Source organism: Balaenoptera acutorostrata, chromosome 1 (assembly GCF_949987535.1).
Source record: "Balaenoptera acutorostrata chromosome 1, mBalAcu1.1, whole genome shotgun sequence".
NCBI lineage: Eukaryota > Metazoa > Chordata > Mammalia > Artiodactyla > Balaenopteridae > Balaenoptera > Balaenoptera acutorostrata.
This window is the reverse complement of record NC_080064.1, coordinates 179,058,854-179,080,695: the sequence shown is the minus strand read 5'-3', so window position 1 is coordinate 179,080,695 and position 21,842 is coordinate 179,058,854.

The window sequence follows — 21,842 nt, the reverse complement described above, 5'->3', positions numbered from 1 at the left end:
TCTGGGAGGATCCCACATGCCATGGAGCGGCTGGGCCCGTGAGCCACAACTACTGAGCCTGCACGTCTGGAGCCTGTGCTCCGCAACAAGAGAGGCCATGATAGTGAAGAGGCCCGCGCACCGTGATGAAGAGTGGCCCCCGCTTGCCGCATCTAGAGAAAGCCCTCACACAGAAACGAAGACCCAACACAGCCAAAAATAAATATAAAAACAAACAAACAAACAAACAAAAAAACTCTAGTTGTGTTTTCTTTGTTCCTAAGCTAGATTATAGAACCTATCAAGTATATAGCCTGAGTATTTGCTGGAGTGGCGTGTGTGCGTGTGTGTGTGTGTGTGTGTGTGTGTGTGTGTGTGTGTGTGTGTGTCTGTGTGTGTCTGTGTTTGAGTGAGAGAGATGAAGAGAAGAGGAAAAGAGTAAAAAGGGGATAGGAGTTTGGAGACTGGAGAGGGGAAAAGGGTATACAGATAGCCATTTTAGAACACTTGGTGACTAATGGTGTCTTTTTGTTACCTGTGTCCTTCTGATGAGGTCTGGGTAAAAAGCCTGATTGGAAGTTGAGGTTTTAGGGCTGGCTTCCTAAGTGACCCATGAAAGTTACAATTGTGATTATTATGATATAAAATAAGTGCTTTGAATTTGTTAGCAAGAGGCTTACAAATTAAGAATTTTTGGCACAAAAAGGCAACAAGCAAGCTATATAACACAAAAATGAATACAACCATAAGGAGAATGCCTACATCCATAACATGGTGGGAGATTTTAACCCAGTTTTCTCACAAAATGACTCAGAGTCAACTAAAAACAAACAAACAAAACGGTATACATAAAGAGAGTATTTGAATAACATAAATATCTCTCTTGGAGATGTATCTGTTTTGCAGATATATCTCTTGAAGATATATAAATATCTCTCTTGGAGATATATATATATATATATATATATATATAGTCATGCTAAACACAGAAAGATATCCAACCCTGTTTCCCCTAGAGCATCAACATCATTTATCTATAAATTTAAACATATTAGTAAATTCATGAGCAAAGAGGAAATTAAAATAGAAATTATAAAATATTTAGAACTAAAAGAAAATAAATGAAATTTCTAATATCTATAGGGATGAAGTCAAAATGATTCTTAGGGGAAATTTTATACTCTGAAATGCATTTACAAAAGAAAAAGTAATAAATGAACTAGGCTTTTAACTTATAAAGTTAGGGAAAATAAAACCGCAAGCAAACAACAAGGTAAACACAAACACAAAGTGATTAAGAAGAAGGAAATAGTAAAGGTAAAGAGGAAGAATTAAAGAAGCAAAATAGAGTTGATCAATAACTCAGAATCTAGACCTCAACAAAGATTGTGGGAACTATGATAAAGAAAATTTAAAAAGTCATAAACTACATAAAGAAGTAGATAAAACATATATAACTCCACACTCAAAAGAAATAAAAAACTTGAGTTTACTAAGAATAAAGCAAATTATACTAATAAATTTAATATCTAGATTGATCAACTTTTTAGAAAAATACACATTATCAAAATTGTTCCAAGGAGAATGAAAAACCCTGTGACCATAATGACCTGAAAAGAAATTGAAACAGTAAAGATCTGCTCACATACCAGATTTTAATATCACTGGGCCAAGATAATTATATGCTTGATTAAAATCTAAAAGCCAGCTAATTTTCATCATACAAATCATTTTAGGGTATAGAAAGAATGGAAAATTACTCAATTATTTTAATGAGGCCAGTATGACCATAATAGAAAGATAGGAAAAAGGGAAAACAAAATTACGGATTAATCTCAGTTATAAGTGCAGGTGTAAAAGTCCTAAATGAGGTTGTTAGGAAAAAAAGAAACTAACAATGTTTCAATAGAATAACCTATGGCCATGTAAGGTTTACCCTAGGAATGCAAGAGTTGTTTGATACTGTAGTAAATTATATTTAGACTTTTAAAAAATAACAGATTAAAGGAGAATACCATACATTCATTCCATTAGTTGTTACAAAAGGCTTTGATACGTTATGATATTTATTCATGTTAAAAAATTTTATCATTTTATTTTGGAGTAAAAGACAATATTCTTAATCTAAAAAGAGTATCTACGAGAAGCTTACAGCGAATATGATGTAACAGTGAACCATTAAAAGTCCAATTAAAGCCCAGGAGAAAGATGAGGGTGCCTGCTGTTACTAATTCAGTATGATACTCAAGGGGTCTAGACACATGCTAAAAGGTAATAACAATTAAATGAGATGTAAATACTTAAGGAAAAAGAACAAAATTTGTATTTCATACTGTAGTGGATGCTGTGGTATGCCATCCTTATCTTCCTCTCTCACGACTGGAACACTCACTCTCCCAGTTGCTATGACTGTTGATGGATGAAGGCTCATAGCTAGTTGAATTCCCCCTCCTGGTGGTTGGCTCTTGGCTGAAGAGTGCTGCCTTACACAAGCTCACATCCTGTTCCTGGGTGTGGGTCATATGCAAAGACTGGATAAATTGAAGATAGAAAGGTCTGGCCTTATTGCCTCATATCTGCAACTCCTCAGGGCCATCCCAGCACAGAAGCTCTCTGGGGGAAAACCCTTTGTTGTGACAGCATCATAACATCTCATTCTGCCCAGTCCTGCTACTTTTCCCTCTCCAACAGGGGCAAATCTGGAAAGATCTTCCTCATGCGCTTTCTTCATGAAAATCTCTACTTCCTAGGGAACTTGACCTGAAACCCACACTGAGGATTTCATGATCTAATATAACCTTTCCCAAATAATTATTAAGATTTATTAGTTATTAAGCAAAATATTAAGATTAAGAAAATGGTCTATCAAGAGGACCAGTAGACCAATACAAGGCCAATGTACAAAAATCTGTAGCTTTCCTTTAATCAGCAAAAAGCAATTAGAACATATCACTGATAAAAATGTCTTTCACAATAGTAGCAAAACTATAAAGCAATTACAAATAAAATTAACAAGAATACATAGGATCTTTTTGAAAAAATGATAAAAATGTTTACTGAAGGACATTGAAGACCTGGATAAGTAGAGAGAAATATTCTAGAAAACCTCTGTTCTGTCATGATTGGGACTGATAATTGGTCATTTGATGATAAAAAGCCTCTTAAGGCATGGAATAATTAAAGACAAAGATAAATGTAAGCCTAAAATATGTTATTGCAACTTTCAACATATAAATTTACATTTATTCACCAATATTTTTCCATAGAGCTGAACTGTAAGTCTTACCTTTAAGCAAGTTCATTGATTGGAGTTCCTCATTGACTTTTTTGCATAAATCATATCTGTAAAGGCAGTATCTCAATGTTCAGTTTCATTTTCTTTGAAGTGAAACTAGTAGTTGAAAGTATCAATGAAGCAATCTGAGAGCAGAATCCTTCTAGAATTTCACAGTTTGCTGGTCCTAATATTTGACTAATTTGTCATTTACATCTAATTTTATCAACTTCCCTTCACTGAGTCTTTTCAAAGCATTCAATTTAGCTTTGGGAGAAACACCAATTCTCTCTTTGTGTAATATTTAATTAAATTGCATAATAATATTAACTAGAGCAGATGTCACAAGAGGGTGTGTAAGCTCTCATCTCATTTGAAATATGTGGACATTCTGGAGTGTTCTTCTAGCTGGGTGCATTCAGAGCATAATGAGTGTCAGTGAGTATATTTCAGGTAATTTGGTTATGAAGAGTGTGACTCAATATTATAAGGATGTTAATTCTTCCAAAATTGCCTCATAAATGTAATGTGACTGCCAGAATTTTCATAGAACATTATAAACTGGTTCTCAAATTCATGTGTAAGAGTTTTAATAAAGATAAAATTGATAGCAAAAAAATGAATTGGTCTTACTAGATATTAAAACATTATGAGTTTGTAGTGTTGCTGTGGGACAGCATGAGAGAAATAGATCAGAATAAATAATAAAGAAACTAGAATAAAGAAATAAATACATGCATATATAAGAATTTGGAGGGAATTCCCTAGACGTCCAGTGGTTAATACTCCATGTTTTCACTGCCAACGGCCTGGGTTCAATCCTTGGTTGAGGAACTAAGAACCAGCAAGCCAAAAAAAAAAAAAAAAAAAATTGGAATAAAAAGTGACATTTGAAAGTCAGGGGAGAATGGTACCAGGACAATGGGCTCTCCATATGGAAAAAAATTCCAACCTCCTGGCACTTTATGCCGAAAAAATTCTAAATGGATTAAAGGCCAAAATGTTTACATACATGTTATAAAACCTCAGGAATGATTTATTTAAAAAAACAAAAATAAAAGGAAATATTGATAAAGTTGACCATATAAAAAGAGAGAAAGAAAACTTCTATATAACAAAAAGATACCATAAGCAAAAATAAAATACAAACAACAGACTGGAAGAAGATTTTTCCAGACAACATTTCACAGACAACGTATTTGTCCCTCAAATATCAATATATAAAGACTATCTACAAACCAATTCAAAAAGAACAGACAGTTCAACATAAAAAAATGGGCAAAATATATAAATGGGTATTACACAGAAGAGGAAATACAAGTAGTCAATAAAATATGAAAAGATGCTCATTTTAAGTACGTACTGTGAAAATAAATAAAGGAAACTTCATTTACAATGGAGTCGAGAAGCCCTGAAGGGGGAACTCACACACCCAGCCTTCCGACCCAGTAACAAGCTGCCCACCGCTTGCAGCCAGTGAAGAATCACCACAGCCCTCCCCAGTTTCTTCCTTTCCTCTATAAGAGCAAGCCCATCTCTTCTGTTCTCTGGACTTGCCTACGGTTTACCATAGTTTGCTTGTCTGGAATCACAATTCTCTGCTATTCCCAAACAAACTCATTTTGCTGTTATAGTAACTGGCTCTGATGTTTTTTAGAGGTCAACATTACTAATTAGGAAAATGCAGAATAAAAGAATAAATGAGACACTATTTTTACCCTTCAACTAGGCAGAAATTGAGCAAACAAACATTTAAGTAAAATGTAAAGAATGGCAAGTACCAGGAAGATTGTGGAGAACCAGTACTCCAACAGATTGCTGATGGGAGGTGACTTATATACCATTTTGCAGGGCAACTGAGCAGTATTCATTATAATTAAAAACGCATAGACCCAGTAATTCCCCTTTTTCATATCTAACCTACACTTGCACATGTGTGTAATGAGACAGGTGCAAAGGTGTTCGTTAAAGTAATAGTGAATTAAACAGCCCACAAATAATGCAGTGCTCAACAAAATGCATTGCATTCATGAGACATGCTATTCTATAACAGTTAAAAGAAATAGACTGGATCTTTGTATCATAATATAGATAGTGCTAAAAAATGTATTGTTGAATGAAGACAGTAAGTACCAGTTGACACCTATAGTAGTAGTTTCTGTGGGTATGTGTATAATTAGAAAAATAATAACAGTTTAAAAATCATAACAGGATAGCAATGAGTTGAAGTAAAAGAGGAGTTTAAATTTATTGGTTGTGGCTTTTTAAAAGTATACTATATTTATGTTTTACTTGTGTAATTAAAGATTAATTTTAAAAAGTAACAGTGAATATACCTGAATTGCAAACTCCTTGAGGACAGGACAGATAACTTTGTATTTCCAACATAAGCACAGTGTCTGGCACAGAGTAGCACTCAATAAAGTTTGGTGAAATGTTTCAAGAAATGGATGGATTAATAGATGAATGGTTAAATGGGTGAGTCACTGACATGGTGATCTGACTTGGGCAGAGTTTGTTGGGGGATGACCCGCTTTTATTTTTAGGTCTGACAACCTTTCCACTGATGATTTCTTGAGAATAGTGATGGGTGGTGTGTTAGTCTGCTAAGGGTGTCATAACAAGATACCACAGACTGGGTGGCTTAAACAACAGATATTTATTTTCTCATAATTCTGGAAGCTGGAAGTCCAAGATCAAGGTGCCAACAGGGTGGGTTTCTGGTGAGACCTCTCTTCCCAGCTTGCAGATGTTTACTTTCTCTCCATGTCCTCACATGGCCTTTCTTCTGTGTGTCTGGAGAAAAGAGAGGTTTCTGGGGTCTCTTCTTGTAAGGACATCAGTCTTATTGGATTAGGGCCTCATCCTTAATTCTGGTGACAAGAGTGGTTCTAGAGTCTGTCGTACAGAGTGAAATAAGTCAGAAAGAGAAAAACAAATACTGTATGCTAACACATATATATGGAATCTAAAAAAAAAAAAAGAAGAAGAAAAAAATGGTTCTGAAGAACCTAGGGGACAGGACAGGAATAAAGATGTAGAGGAACACAATCTTGAGGATGAATTTTCTAAATTGATTCTGGGTTTTCTGGAGCTGGGTCTCTAATCTGATTAGATTTAAAAGCACTAATGACTATTTCCAGTAGTAAAGAGCACTGATTCCATGGCTCTATCTGGCAATAGAGGAAGGCAAAATGTCACCACTGATACTCCTGATCAAACACGTTTAAGAAGCAAGGATCTGGGTGACCATGTATAGGATACTTTCAAACATGTTTGCCAAACTAACGAGTATAATGAGATTGGCTGGTTGCTCCTAATGTTGCTGGACTAAGTAGGGGAAAGAAAGAAATGGGATGAGCCTCAAGGATTCGAAGTCTCAGCTCAAGTGCCACATAAGTGACCTGGAAACTTCTACATCTGCTCTGATAGAGACCCTTATCTCCTACAGCCACAGGACTGAGAATGCTAAGAACAAAATGAGAATCTCTCTTGCTAATGGCTGAATTACAATGCAAATTGAATTCCCAGCCTTGTGGAGTATCTACTGGTAGAGTGAGGAAATGGGCTGGGAAGGAATAGGGTCCTGGAAGTTGGGATGGGAACATGTGGGGAGACGTTGATGGACCTGGGGACACTGAGCCTTTAAATTCGAATGAGTCTTCTTTGCCAGTAGAAGGAGACTTTCCATCCCCATTTGAGGGTCTGAGGGGATTAACCCTTAATTACCTGAGGAAACTGGAATGGTCTTCTCTGAGGCAGTTGCTTTGCCAGACACTGCTGATTTTCCTCAAGACCCACCCCTCCCCAACCCCGCTTTGCTTCTAGATCTTTAGCTAGACTCAAGTCCCTGTAGGCCCTCAAAGGTGAGGAGTGATGTATGAACAAGAGAAAGAGGTGTGCTATACTCTGAAAGAACTACTTGAGTTTTCTAATTTATACAGACAGAAATCTAGGGAATGGATATTAAGAGAGCCTCATCTAATAGGACCAGTGTCCTTAAAAGAAGAAGAAGAGCCATCAGAGATTTCCTCTTCTCTCCACACACACAGAGGAAAAGCCACGTGGGGACACAGTGAGAAGACAGCCATCTACCAGCTAGGGAGAGTCCTCACCAGAAACCAATCCTGTTGGCACCTTGATCTTAGACTTTCAGCCTCCAGAACTACGAGAAAATAAATGTCTTTTGTTTAAGCTACCAACTCTGTGGAATCTTGTTAGAGCAGCCCTAGTTGATTAATACAGGTAGCATAAGGAAATATTTCAGAAGCATCACTGGTATACCAGGCCCATTTCATTTTTCCACTACTTTATAATTTTTTAAAATTTTTTAAAATTAATTTTTATTGGAGTATAGTTGATTTACAATGTTGTACAGCAAAGTGAATCAGTTACACATATACGTATATCCACTCCTTTTTAGATTCTTTTCCCATATAGGCCATTACAGAGTATTGAGTAGAGTTCCCTGTGTTATACAGTAGGTCCTTATTAGTTATCTATTTTATATATAGTAGTGTGTATATTCTACTACTTTAAAGAAACCAAAATACAAAAAACTAAGTTTTTTCTTTTTATTTCCAAGGCACTTTGTGAGCAAGCTTTACCTTGACAAGTTGGAGGATCACTAGCCTGGAAGTGTATTCTCTTTCAGAGGAGGTGGGGATGACTAAGGTTTGACTCCTGACGCTGACGGAGGGTTACCTTAGGATCTGGGAAAGCGCAGCCTGCCTCTCTCACACTCCTTGTGTCCACTTATGTTTTGGCAACACGGGACTATTTCCGGCAATCCGTTCTTCCTGATTAATCTGTACTCTTCATGTACGACTTTCCTCAGCATCACCCACTCCATCCATTGTCCAGGAGGTCGGTCCTCCTGGAATAACTGGGACACCTCCTGGAATAACTGGGACACCTCGCAGCATGGAACTTATTACAATGTTTTGTAATTATCTCTATTTACATGTATTTTCCCCTGTGGACTGAAAACTTCTCGAAAACAGGATTTTTGCATCAGTTTAGTATTTTCCCAAATTAAGATGCATCCAAATTACCTAGGGATTTTTGTTAAACTTCAGATCCTCATTCAATAGGTCTGAGATGGGGCCTGAGACACTGCATTTCTAACAAGCTCCCAGGTGATGTCGATGGCACGTGTTCTTGGTCCACAATGAGTAGCGAGAGTTTTCCGTGTTTTCTGGTGCTTTCAGGATACAGAACAGCATGGCTAATGGTGCTTATGCAAAGGGAGGAAGCTATTAACTATTATTTCATTGGGTTTCGATTCTGGCCTCACATTGGAACCACATGAGGAAGCTTTAAACAGTTCTATTGCCTATGTCCTACCCTGAGGAATTGTGATTTAATTAGATGGGAGTGGAGAATGGACACTGGTAGGTTTTAAAGTTCGAAAGTGCCTCTTGGGTTGAGAACCACTGGTAGAGTCTGAAGATGGGGATCTGAAGATGGGGATTTTTCCTCCTTATTCCTGGGTCTATCACAGGGCCTGGGGTACCGGAGACACTTAATGTAAGTTGGTTGAGTAAATTAATTCCTTCATCTTGGTTTGGGTTCAGTGTTTCCCACACACGTCCACGTCTTCCGGGTGGGCAGAACATTTTCTTCAGAAGGAAGGTGGTGCTGGAAGTGACACATTTATGAGGTGAAAAAGTCAAGAGTGAGTGTGTCAGGGGACTCTGAATTAGGAAGGAAGTTGACTGTAGTGACATCTTACAGCTCTGAGTGGGTGGTAGAGGGGCCTCACTAAGGATGCCGGGCTTTTTAAAGTTATTGCAAGAAAGAAGCTTTGCCCAGATTATGTTCCAAGTAACCTTAAGAGTGAGTAACCCACTGCCAGCAATGAGCAGATTTAAATGAAACAGTTTATTGTTTAGTCCATTTATATATTTAAAAATATTGGACATGGATATAAGTAGTCCAGGCATCTTAGCAAAGAGGATTATTGGGAAACCTCTACTGATCTCAGAAGAATCTTATTACTTTTTAAAAAATAAATTTGTTTATTTATTTATTATCTAATTTTGGCTGCATTGGGTCTTTGTTGCTTCCCGCGGGCTTTCTCTAGTTGCGGCGAGCACGGGCTACTCTTCCCTGCGGTGCGCAGGCTTCTCATTGCGGTGGCTTCTCTTGTTGCGGAGCACGGGCTCTAGGCCCGCGCGCTTCCGTAGTTGTGGCTCGCGGACTCTAGAGCGCAGGCTCAGTAGTTCTAGCGCACGGGCTTCGCTGCTCCGCGGCATGTGGGATTTTCCTGGACCAGGGCTCGAACCCGTGTCCCCTGCATTGGCAGGCGGACTCTTAACCACTGCGCCACCAGGGGAGCCCAAGAATCTTATTTTAATTAATAAGATTTCAAATGCTGAAAAGATTAGAACAGCCTCTAAGAAAGGCGTTAATAGTGAATAAAGAAAATGACAACCGTCCAGGGCGGCTCATGGCATCAGAAAAAGGGGCAAACAGTTATTTGAGAAGCAGTTTGTGGTAAAGGCTGCCTGCTGCCTGGAGTGGAATTGCTTCTGGGAATTTCGGTGGGCGGGTCCAGCCAAATGCTCAGTGGCTGGAGTCAAGCGGTTGCCAAAGCCAGAGCAGAGCTGCTCAGGAGAGCCTAGGGTTAAATTTTTAGGGGTTCTGTGAGCTAGTGGTTACCCACAGCCATTATTACAATTTCAATTATAAAAGCTTATACTGGAATAAACTGTAAGGAAATCAAACTAATAAATACTCAGAACTCTTTATTTCCTAGTTACTTCACCACATTTCACTGTTATATAAGCCCTGGAGAGTAACCTTGTGGTGAAAATAATGTATAATGGCGTACGACTGCGTGTTTGTTTCCTACTCCACATTCAATGATATCATCACGGAAACGAGTATTTACACCATGGAAATAGATACATAGTGCAAACGAGGGTTTGATTCATTGTTTTGTTGACAGCATATAGAACGCTATATGGTGCGTAGATTGTCATCAAAATCCTCAGCAGGGTTTGATGCAACAACTGTAGTCAAATACATGGCTATTTCTGTTGTGAAATCGATTAATATCCTCACTAGGTCACACAAATAAAGACTATAAATAGCATCACATCAGTTCAGATCAGGCTTCACTATCAAATGAGTTCAGATCAGGTGAAGTATTGCCACCAAATGAGTAATGAAAAAACTTGTGGGTTTGGAAAATGGATAAGGGGCTGTGGCCAAACCTGGCAAGTCTGACCAGAGGACTGGGACCCTGGGAATGAGCTCATCTTTGTCTACATGTTGTATAGTTTTGCCTGCCTGCAGCCCAATCCCCTGCCCCTCCCATCCCATTCTCCCTCCTCCCTCCTCCCTCCTCCTCCCATCGGGAGATTTCTAGAGGGAACAAACAGAACACACACTTCTTTTCTTTCACATTATTCAGCAGCATTTGTATCATCTCCCATTCATATCAGACAAGAAAAGAGGTCTGAGATCTTGTGAGAGTTAGACCTGGAAGCTGGGTTATGAATACACTCACCTGGCGTAGTGACAGGGAAATAACAAAGGGATAACCATATATGTTTGCAGTTCCCCAGGAAAGGTAATGATTCAGTTATGGCAGATGGTTTTTTAATGGTTTGCAAAACATCAAGTCTGGATTTTGGGGAAGACCAAATTCATTTAGAAGCTGACTCTGGGGATACATCTAGATTTAGCCAAAAATCTCAGGGAATGGAGTTTCAAAGGCAAGCATCATTTCCAAGAATTTGCCTTTAACAAAATCAAGAAACAGCCCATTTTAATGGGCCCTTCCTGTCGACATGCCTTCATTAATGACAGCTCTAGCTACTCAGGCCTTGGTAGATCTCCATCCTATTCTGGGGTTCTCTGCTATCTTAGAATAAAATTCCCACTCTGTGACTAACAAGGACTCAGAAAGAAAACAATACAAGAGTGTACCTGTCCTCCAAATATCACCGTTGACAACTTCACATAATTTTTTACCAAAGAACTCCTACTGCAGAGGATATAAAGTGTATCTAAAGAACCACACCCTTAGTGACAAACATGTTTACTGCCTCCTGTTTTATCTTATATGTTTGTGAGAATTTTAAATTCCACACCATAAATTCTTCATTTTGACATTAAAGAATGGATTTTCCTCAAACATTTTTAAGAAAAATTAGTACACCAGGAAGATACTTCATGCTTTTCTGGGGCTTGCATATTTGCTACCAGGATGCCAAAGACCCGCGTGGGCCCATGTTCTTCAGTGTGAGAAGCATGGTATTGTTATGTTCTCCTCTGAGTTGTCCTTGGAGGAGTGGACTTCAGGTACCATGCTGAGTTCATCTATATCTCCCCACTGGATCAAGCAGCCACATATCTTGGTTACAGAAGACAAGGGTGTGAAGGGACCCCGTTAGCAGTTAGGTTATGATCTAACACTTTTGTTTACGTGTGTGCAGAGGCTGACACCCAGAAGAGCTGAAGGACTCAAGGCCACAGAACCAGGACTCCTTGCTGGATCTCCTGACTCTGGTCCTGTTTGAATTTGGCTGAGAGTGTAGGAGGGGCTGATATCAGTGAGAGAGCAGTGGATTATGTGCACGAACCAACCACCTCTCTTCCCTCTTCATGTGGCCTGAACAGTTTAAAGGAGTTGGAGATACATTTGCTGCATTTAATCTTTTGCAAAGGGCAAGTGTCTCTTCCTGACTTTTAAAAATTTGAATAACGGTTCAACAATAATTCAAGACCCTGGCACAGGGCTTAAGAAGGCTTATAAAGTCTCTGGCACGTATCTGCTACCAAAGAAGTGGTGGAAATGATTATATTAAAAATAGTTAAAAAGTTTCTAACACTGTCACTTCCTACTGAGACAGGTAGTCTAATGTCTATGAAATAATTATGATTATTAGTCTTTTAGAAAATGTATTGCCTTTCTCTTTATATTTTTGCTGTTTGATTGGTTGTTTGTGTGTGTGTGTGTGTGTGTGTGTGTGTGCCTTTAAAAGATCTTCCTAGATAGAATATCTGGAAAATTGGGAAAATGGGGAAATTTCTAACACTGTCACTTCCTACTGAGACAGGTAGTCTAATGTCAATGAAATAATTATGATTATTAGTCTTTTAGAAAATGTATTGCCTTTCTTTTTTTTTTTTTTTTTTTTAAACATTCATGCTTTTTTTTTTTTTAACTTTTATTTATTTATTTATTTATGGCTGTGTTGGATCTTCGTTTCTTGTGCGAGGGCTTTCTCTAGTTGTGGCAAGCGGGGGCCACTCTTCATCGCGGTGCGCGGGCCTCTCACTATCGCGGCCTCTCTTGTTGCGGAGCACAGGTTCCAGACGCGCAGGCTCAGTAATTGTGGCTCACGGGCCCAGTTGCTCCGCGGCATGTGGGATCTTCCCAGACCAGGGCTCGAACCCGTGTCCCCTGCATTGGCAGGCAGACTCTCAACCACTGCGCCACCAGGGAAGCCCTGCCTTTCTTTTTATATTAAATTGCACTGAGGATTGTTATTACTCTGGCTTATATAATAGAATTACTCAGATTTTGATAAAGTATCATTAAATACATCATTATTTTTGTTATAACTCTTTGTAAGTCATTTTAGATGATTTGGATTTCAGCATTTCAGAAATGACACTGATGTTTCTAGGATCCTTTGAGAGCATGAAGTTGCATCATCATGGGTTGAAGTCACCAGAGAAGAGCCAGAGAGGGGGTGATGGGTCTCTCACCTCCCCAGCGAGCTGGCGAGCCTTCCATTTGGTCTAGGTTCACTCTCCACCCCTACTGCCCTCTTTGCCAGGCTCCTCAACAGGAGACAAACAAGGAGACATGGGAGAGAATTTGCAAGTCTTCGAATAAAAGCCTGGAGGCAGCTATATGACTCAGTAGATGATTGGCCATCAAGAGAAAAGAATGACAGGATTGGACTGAATTTGTTAATTCATCAGACTTTTTATTGAACACCTATTATGTGCTAGGTGCTAGCCATAGAGTTGACTAATTGGTTCATCAAGTTCACAAATAGTCCCACAGAGTATTCTAAGCTAAGGATATAAGCGAGTTAAAGGCATTCTCTCATACTCATCCTCTATGATTAAGACTGCACTAATTTACCACCTTGCCTTGTTGGTTCTTCCACCAGATTGACCTACAACCATAGGAGATAAATTGGGTCTTCTTCTCCAGTCTTGATCAAACAGATCAATAATAAAGTGATTTTGAAGCATATCTGAGGTGACCACTTTGGTTCCCAGGTTATGCTAACCTATTAAGGACTGATTATCTGGGATCTACAGTGCTGCCCTTTTCATTCTAGAATGGTGTCCAGCTCAGCACTTGACTCTGGGGCCAGTACAGTGGTTTGTCTGTTGATTTGTCTAGAATAGTCCTTCGTAGAGGTTTAAAAGCAGAAACAGGAGTAGATTCTAACTTTAGAAGGACCGACCTCATAGGAACTGGGTAATTTATAATTTTCATAGAAAACTATTTTAAAATCTTACTTTCAAAGCTATCCACCCACTTCCCTTTGATTAGCTATAGCGTCTATGGTTTGAGATAGATTTTAGGAAAATTCTACATTTTATTTTTCTCATACTCCAAGACATCATAAACAAGGAATAACTTTGTCTCATTTGAGCATAAAAAAAAATTTGTGAGGTTATGTGTGTTTTGAAAACTATTAAACTATGTAGAATACATAAGGAGAAGAGTGAGAAAAATTAAAATAGGGCCAATAAAATGGAAATGTTTGAGGAAATTTAAGTGTGTGAAATAATGTCATATTTTTACAATTATTAGGGATTATGCCCTTTGGCCAGTTCTTCTATCATACAAACAATTACCTTCTAATGTATTTAATGTGTTAATTCTGATTTTATATGTCAGATTTTATTACGTGGGCAGAGTTTTGAGAAGGAACTTTCTACTGAAAGGAATTTATGGTTCATAAAAGTTACTTATTTTTGAGGAGTCAGCTATTTAAAATTGTATGTATATGTACAAACAACAAAAAAGGAGATGATCAATCGTGGATCTTTATTTTCAACGTGGGGCTGTTCAAGATGAGAGTGAAGAAAATAATATTGGATTATATTTAGATTTTTGTGGTACATTTGAAAGCTGAAAAGAAAGTATAGGAAATAAAGAAATGCTTTTTCTACCCCCATTTAATATTTTAAAAGGAATTTAAGTACCTTGAAAAAAAAAAAGTTGCTTTTTGACTGTCAGTAATCTCTTCGGCAGGCATGGAAAGGGGAAGCCTTTATATCTTTGTATTTTTAGTTCCTAACAAAGGGCGACTGTGCATGCATGAATGGGAAGAACATTAACCCCCATTTGCCCTTGAACGTAATCTGTGGTCATATTGTGCCAACTATACCAATGAACACTAACAACAATTAACATCTGAGGTTTCTCAAACATCTGGACTTTTGGCACCCAGAACCAAAACATCTGGACATTTGTTGGAATTCGACACTTGTTTTCCAAGTTTGACATTGTGTCAGAATAATAACAGCCACCGAGTACTTCCTATGTGCCAGAGCCAGGCTAAATAATTTACCTGCATTCGCTTGTTTAACCCTCAACAGGTGAATGAGTCCCGAATGATGAATATATTCATTTTACAGATGAGGGATCAAAGGCTCAGAGAGGGAAGAGCAGAGCTGAGGGGAGGACCCCTTTGGTCTGATTGTAAACCCTGGGCTGTTAACTATGTCCCACATTGTTGCCAAAACAACTACAGAGGGTTATAGCAACAAATGGTACATATCCAATGTGTGGCTACACTATTCAAAGAAAGGGAGACTACATAATATCTAAGTGAAAAATACTACTCAAAAATATCACTGTTCTTAGCCAATTTGGTAATTTGGGGGAAAATTGAATTTTCTTGAATTACTCTGATTGGCAACACAGACACATTCAAATTCACCCAATAATTGTGTGTTCCATGTATTACACTTTGGGTAATAACAAAATAACTAAAAATAGTTGCATCTGCTTTGTCAGGTTAAAGAATTGAATGAAAAGAAAGTGCATAAAAACAAATTGATTCAAGTTGAGAATTGATGCCTGGGTTAAAGATGAATATTCCAGTTCTTGTTCATAATTGTTATAATTTGAACTATGTAACCGTGAGGAAGTTATTTAATCTCTTAAGCCTCGGTTTTCTCATTTTTCAGAGACAAATAAATAACAGTACCTACTCATCCTACTTTGCTGAAGGATGGGATAAAATAATGCACATAAAGTGCTTAATGCAGTGCCTGGCTCTGAATATGGTCTCAAAATGTTAGTTACTATTATTATCATAAATATTTGTTATAAACTAAGCTAGTACGTGACGGAACTGGAATTCAGAACTACACCTGACGCTTAGCCCTGCCAGTAGGAAGCCACTGGAGAGTAGGGAAACCTCAGGCAACTTTCACCCTCTCTCCTTGTTTATACATCTTCACGTTCAGAGAAAGCAAGCTTCACTTCCTCTGCTACTTCTGCCCCCTGCTGGCAGGGGAGGGAAAGAGGCGATGGAAGAGCTAAAAGTCAATTTGCCTTCCTGCCTACTCCCTTCCACTTTGCCAGGTCTTCAGATTTCTTTAAATATTAAATCTGAATAACCCTAGCTTCCTATAAAAGGATGTGAGAGCATGGATATAATCATTGCCTCTTTAGTGCTGTAAGAATTTATGGTTATGTAGAAATTCAATGTTAAACCCCCCTACCAAAACTCTCTGATGAAATTTCTCTGGATACATAATTAGTTATGCCCAGAGACACATTGTGCGGGTAGTGTATTTTTTGACTTTTCAACACAGACAGATGGTTTACGCATCTTCAGCATTTAGAGCTTTCCGAGGAGCATTATATAATCTCAGTGCAGTTACCAAATGAAATAAGAAATTCCTCATTTGGCAGACGGAGCTTGCATATCGAGTTCATAAACTTTAATACTTCTCCCAAGTCCAAAATCAGAGACAACCTGCTCCAAGTCAGTTTCCCATTTGCACTTAATTAGGGAGTGTGTTTTGGAGGTCAGTGAAAATCAGTGGAGTACATTTTCATAATAACTTTCCTCACAATAAAATCATTTGGAAGGCAGCTCTCCAACTTTATCTGGAATGAGGGCAAGAAAAACGGGGACACGGAGTGAAGTTATTGGATACCTTATCTGGAACTGCCCAGAAAGTTGTCTGGGATCCAAAGAACACACAGTACCTTCTGGATCAGGGGAAAGGAGCCAAACACTTTTATATTCCCAACAATTTTCATAACTGTGCAATTTCACACAATTTTAAGGATTCCAAACATTAGAGAACAAAAGCCTTCTCAGGGTTGTAATCATGCTACACTTATAGAAGTAGAGGCAGCAAGCCTCCTGGTTAAGGAAAATGTAAATGTGTGGGTTAGAGGGATGGTTGGTAGGTAGAATAGGTAGCCAGATTGTCACTTAAAGGCTGGATGATCTTGTGCACTTGGGTTTCTCAAAGATAACACAATGAGCCCCAAACATGTTACACTTCACTTTATGGATATGTGATATCTTTGTAGCCATACGAAAACATATTATGCTCGTGTTAGCCTTGTCCTAAAACATTCTAGAGAATCAGAAGATGAATTCTAAGTGACAAGCTCTGAGTAGAAAATCAAATCAGAGAGAGTAAATTTACTTAATAGATTAGGAAATCAAATTCTGGTAGGCTAGTAAGTTCTCCATAGTTGTTTATTTTTCTTTCTTTTTTAAAAATACTATTTCAGCTACTTCTAAATTCCATTTGGTTTTTATAATCCCCACTAATCTAGGAAGACATGGCCAAGATCCTCAATTTCTGAATTGTGGTTGATAAGCTTTTATCATAATATAGAGCTGTTGGCTGCAATAGGTTGAAAAGATCTTCAACTTCATATACAGAACACAGTTAACCTTTTTGCCTTTTACACACACACACACACACACACACACACACACACACACACAACTCGAGGTAGGATTGGTTACATTTATACTGTGTAGGTTCAGTGATAAATTGTTCTGAGATGAAGTCTTGAGGCTTCTAAACCAAATTTCCCTCAAAGGCAGTTCATATGTCAAGTTGCTACATTCACCGAATGACTGAAGTGTAACCATAACCAATGTAGCATGACCAACACATCAGAGTGAATGCACTATTTCTCTTTAGTCTCTTAATTTGATAGTGGTGATAACAAGGAATTTGTCATACTCTGTTTCCAATAGTTGGCAGATCATTCAGATTACGGCCTTTACAAGTTACCTATCTATAAATCACCCTAAATTCAGTTCAGCTGGTATTTTTTCTGTTACTAGACGTTGCCCCATTGATATATTAATTCTATGAAGCTTTGATGTTTCAAGCTGCTGTCGTGTGTCAGGAACTGTGTGGTAGGCAGCCTCTAGGATGACCCTCGATGATTCCTTCCTCCTGCTATTGAGACTTTCGTGTAATTCTCTCCCTTTCAGGGTGGGTCAAACGTACTGACTCACTTCTAATGAATAGAATATGGCAGAAGTGATGGAACAACCCTACCGAGATTAGGTTGCAGAAGGACAGGCTTCCACCTTGGGTATCCTCTCGAGCTCTCTCTTTCTTGTAAGACTCATGCTGGGGGAAGTATGCTGCTATATTGTGTAGAGCCCCGTGGAGACACCCACAGGGCAAAGAACTGATGAAGCTTGCCAACAGCTGCATGAGTGAGATTAGAAGTGCATCCACCCGCAGTCAAACTTTGAGATGACTGAAGCCCCAGCTGACACCTTCATTGCAGCTCTGTGGGAGACCCTGCACCAGAATGCACCCAGCTAAGCCACGCTCATATTCCTGACCCACAGAAATTATGACATATTATCCAAACTGCTAACTGTTGAGGTAATTTTTTACACAGCAATTGATAACTCAGACATGTTCCTACCTCTATTGGTGGTTAAATATCACAGAGTATACTATTCTTAGGCATGGTCAGTGTTCAGATACTGACTATGGTGATCTATACTCTGGCGGGCATGTAGGCCAAGACTCTACCCAACAGGAGAAAGGCTAGAGCTTTCAGGTTCTAGAGTTAATGAGCATATTGTGCATGTGTAGTGATATAGCCTCACTTTACATGAGATTTAGGTCATCCCCGACACCATATAAAGAAGGGGAAGATGACTGAACAATAAATGGAAGGAAAACTATGTTTGAAGTTTTTTTTTTTTTTTATTGATTTCTGATGACTTTTCCAGAATGATATTTTTTTGAGCGTTTACAAAATTCCTTTTCTATAAAGTCAAGTCAGATTGTCTTTCTTCGATCCCTTTAACTATATACAGACTCAGTGAGAAGGGAAATGAGGCTTTTGGTTTTGTCTATTCATTCCTCGACGAGACAAATGCGTCAAAGTACTAATAGCTTAGCCTCCTTAAATAGTTTGTTGTGAAATAGAATAACTCAGGGTGTTCTGTCCAAGGCAGATTTTTTTTTTTCTTCTTTAGAAAATTTAACAATACATGTCTCGGGGTCAGAAGGCTGCAGTTGATCAGCGCTGAGAGCCCACAAAGATTGTAGCAGTCGCATTAAAACAATATTGTTTGTCCTCCCCTTCATTTCCTCAGAGGTGCACAATACTCTTTCCTCCCCGCCCTGCAGCTCTTTTTCTAAAATTGTTTTGGACCTTTGGGGGCTTTCTATATTAAGACTGAAGGAAACTGGAACCGTTATTTGTTCTTTCTGAACATTTTTCCTGGATGGGATAAACTGGGTGAATGTGGCAGAGGAGCTTCTCATGAGGCCCTGAGCTTGCCTCTCCCTGAACCCTCTCTCTGGCCCTGAGCAAACTGTCTTCTTCCCTCTTCTGTCCTCTGCCCCCCATCTTCACACTCTCTTTGACATCCCTGAATGCCCCTCCCCCCCGCCACCTTCCACAATTTGCCAAAGAGCTGACTGGGCTAAGGAGAAGGAAGGGAACACCACACACAACAGAATACCATTGAGAAGTTTCTCACCTGCTCTGGAAGCGAGAGGCAGCTTCCTCACACAAGCACAGTTAGTGAATTCTCCCAGGTAATAAGTTTCTTGGAAATCTGCAGGGTTGTAGAATCTTCTTCCCTTGAATCTTAGGAATGTCTGAAATACCAGACAAGCACTCTTCCCACAAAGTTATGTTAAGAGGTTTAATTACCAGAAAATAATTCGTGTCACACGTATCAAAATTTCAATGAGAGGAGTGAACCTGGCCAGTAAGGTTTCTGAGAAACTCAATGTTGCCAGAACCTATTTCTCTGTTTCCGTAAGGGAAAATAAAAGGTGTGTTTCTTCCTGCAGTTTCCTCTGGAATTAGGCTGGTCCTGTCCTTTTCTCCGGTACTTACTTTTGGTGAATCTATCATTATCGATTGTTAATGTGGCTTTGCTTCAATCCACAGTACAGTTAATATGCAATTCTTGATTTTTCCACGGGTTGGGGAGAACCTCGTTTATTTGCTGGAGGTTATTTTTTCCTCTTCTTATATTCTTCCTGCCTTTTTCCATCCAACAGTTACTTCCTGTGCCTACTGTGTTCCCCAGAAGCTTTTCTGTTCTTGAATCCAGTTTTCTACTGACTGTCTGTAGTAGAGCCTTGAATTAGAGTTTTAGTATAAATTGCAATTAAAGCTGTCCCAAGTGTAACTAGAATTTCATCTCTCCCAATGCCAAGCCCTATGTCTCTCCAGTGTCAACAGAGAACTTTCCTTTTTCAAGATTTTGCAAAATTTAAAATCATACCTTCCAGATATAAGGGGAGTTTGCACAGTGACAAGAAAATGGGTGGATGGAGAGATTCATTGTGCTTTCTCCCCTTCCCCCTCCCTCTCTTTTCTTATCTCCCAAGAGGAACACTGGCCTTCACTTTGTATAGGCCTTTAAGATCTCTCTGCAGAAACAGGAGCAGGTTGGCTAATGGTTCAAAGGCATTTTCGTGCTTTAGTCATCAGATGTATCTCATTGTGTTCCCTTCTGTAAAACAAAAGGCATGTCACCTCAGAGCACACGTTATGATTGCCTGATGAATAGTGTGGTCCTGAAACAAAATATTATTAACAGATGACTTGTGAAAATCGTCCTTGCAGTTCTGTGATGGAAAACAACTGTTATGAAAAAACTAAGCCAGGGGTCCCCTAGTGGCACAGTGGTTGAGAATCTGCCTGCCAATGCAGGGGACACGGGTTCGAGCCCTGGTCTGGGAAGATCCCACATGCCGCGGAGCGACTAGGCCCGTGAGCCACAATTGCTAGGCCTGCACGTCTGGAGCCTGTGCTCCGCAACAAGAGAGGCTGCAACAGTGAGAGGCCCGCGCACCGCGATGAAGAGTGGCCCCCACTTGCCGCAACTAGAGAAAACCCTCGCACAGAAACGAAGACCCAACACAGCCATAAATAAAAAAAATAAATAAAATTTAAAAAAAAAAAGCTAAGCCAGAGATGAAATTTTTATTGAATATATATGTTCCATAAATAAAATATATTGAATATATATATTCAATAAACATATACATATATATTCAATTTAATCAATGCTAGTTATCAAATATGAAATGACTTTTTTGCTTTATTCTAGCACTTATAGTGGGTTCTGTGACATTGCCACATGCCTTATGCTCTCTGAGCATCAGTTTCTACATCTGTAAAATGTGAGGAACTGAAAACTAATTCTGCTCTGTCTCCATAACTCCTCATTCTCTGCTCCTGTGACTCTCCTTTTGGTTTGGACACGGATGCTATGGGCAATCAAAATCCACCCATGACCTCCTGTCCTCAAGCCAGCCAGCAGATTCAACATTCTCCTCTTAACACACTTCAGCTAGAATGACCCAGAAGAAACAATAGAGACGATCTGAGTTTATTTTTCACCTACTGCTTCAACTGACCTCATAGAGCTTTTGTGAACAATTAGATGACAAGGAGGGAGGAAAAGGAGGAGGAGAATCAGTGGCCCTAGTCCATTCACAAGCTGCTTAGTGAGCTGTCCTTCATTTCCCATTGCCTGTGTACAGCTTCATCTCAAGCAGTCCCACTGGCCATTCTGGATTTCCTCTCAAGTGGGGCAGAACTTCTGTGGGTTCTGAAAGCTCAATGTGGTGATATGCTCTCCTCTGCAAAGGTGAGACAGTTAAAAACCATCTGTAGGAGCAGCCCTTTCAGTCATGTTTCTGGTCATAGTGATGACATAAGTGAAGCCATGCTTTCTCTGCCCCGTCTTCTGGTGGGAATGCTTATGAGCATTTATGTAAAGATCTGGTGACAGAGTCAAAGAGGGTGTCACATCTGTGGTCAAGAAGCAGTTTTCATCTATTTGTGGGTTGTTCTTATATGAAGTAAACTGGCTCTTGTAACTGAACAGCTTTTTAGTACCTTGACCCAACTAAATTAAGTAAGTGTGCACTTGTTTCCTACCTGACTGAAAGACCTATTGGCCATGAGAATGAAATTTTATTAGTATGGCATAAAGAATTATGAAACTTTATCCATATTAACACTCAGCCGTCAGGGTGAACCACACTAAAGCTCTCCTTGACTGAGAAACAATAATAATTTTCTTATTAGAATCTTATTTTTCTTATT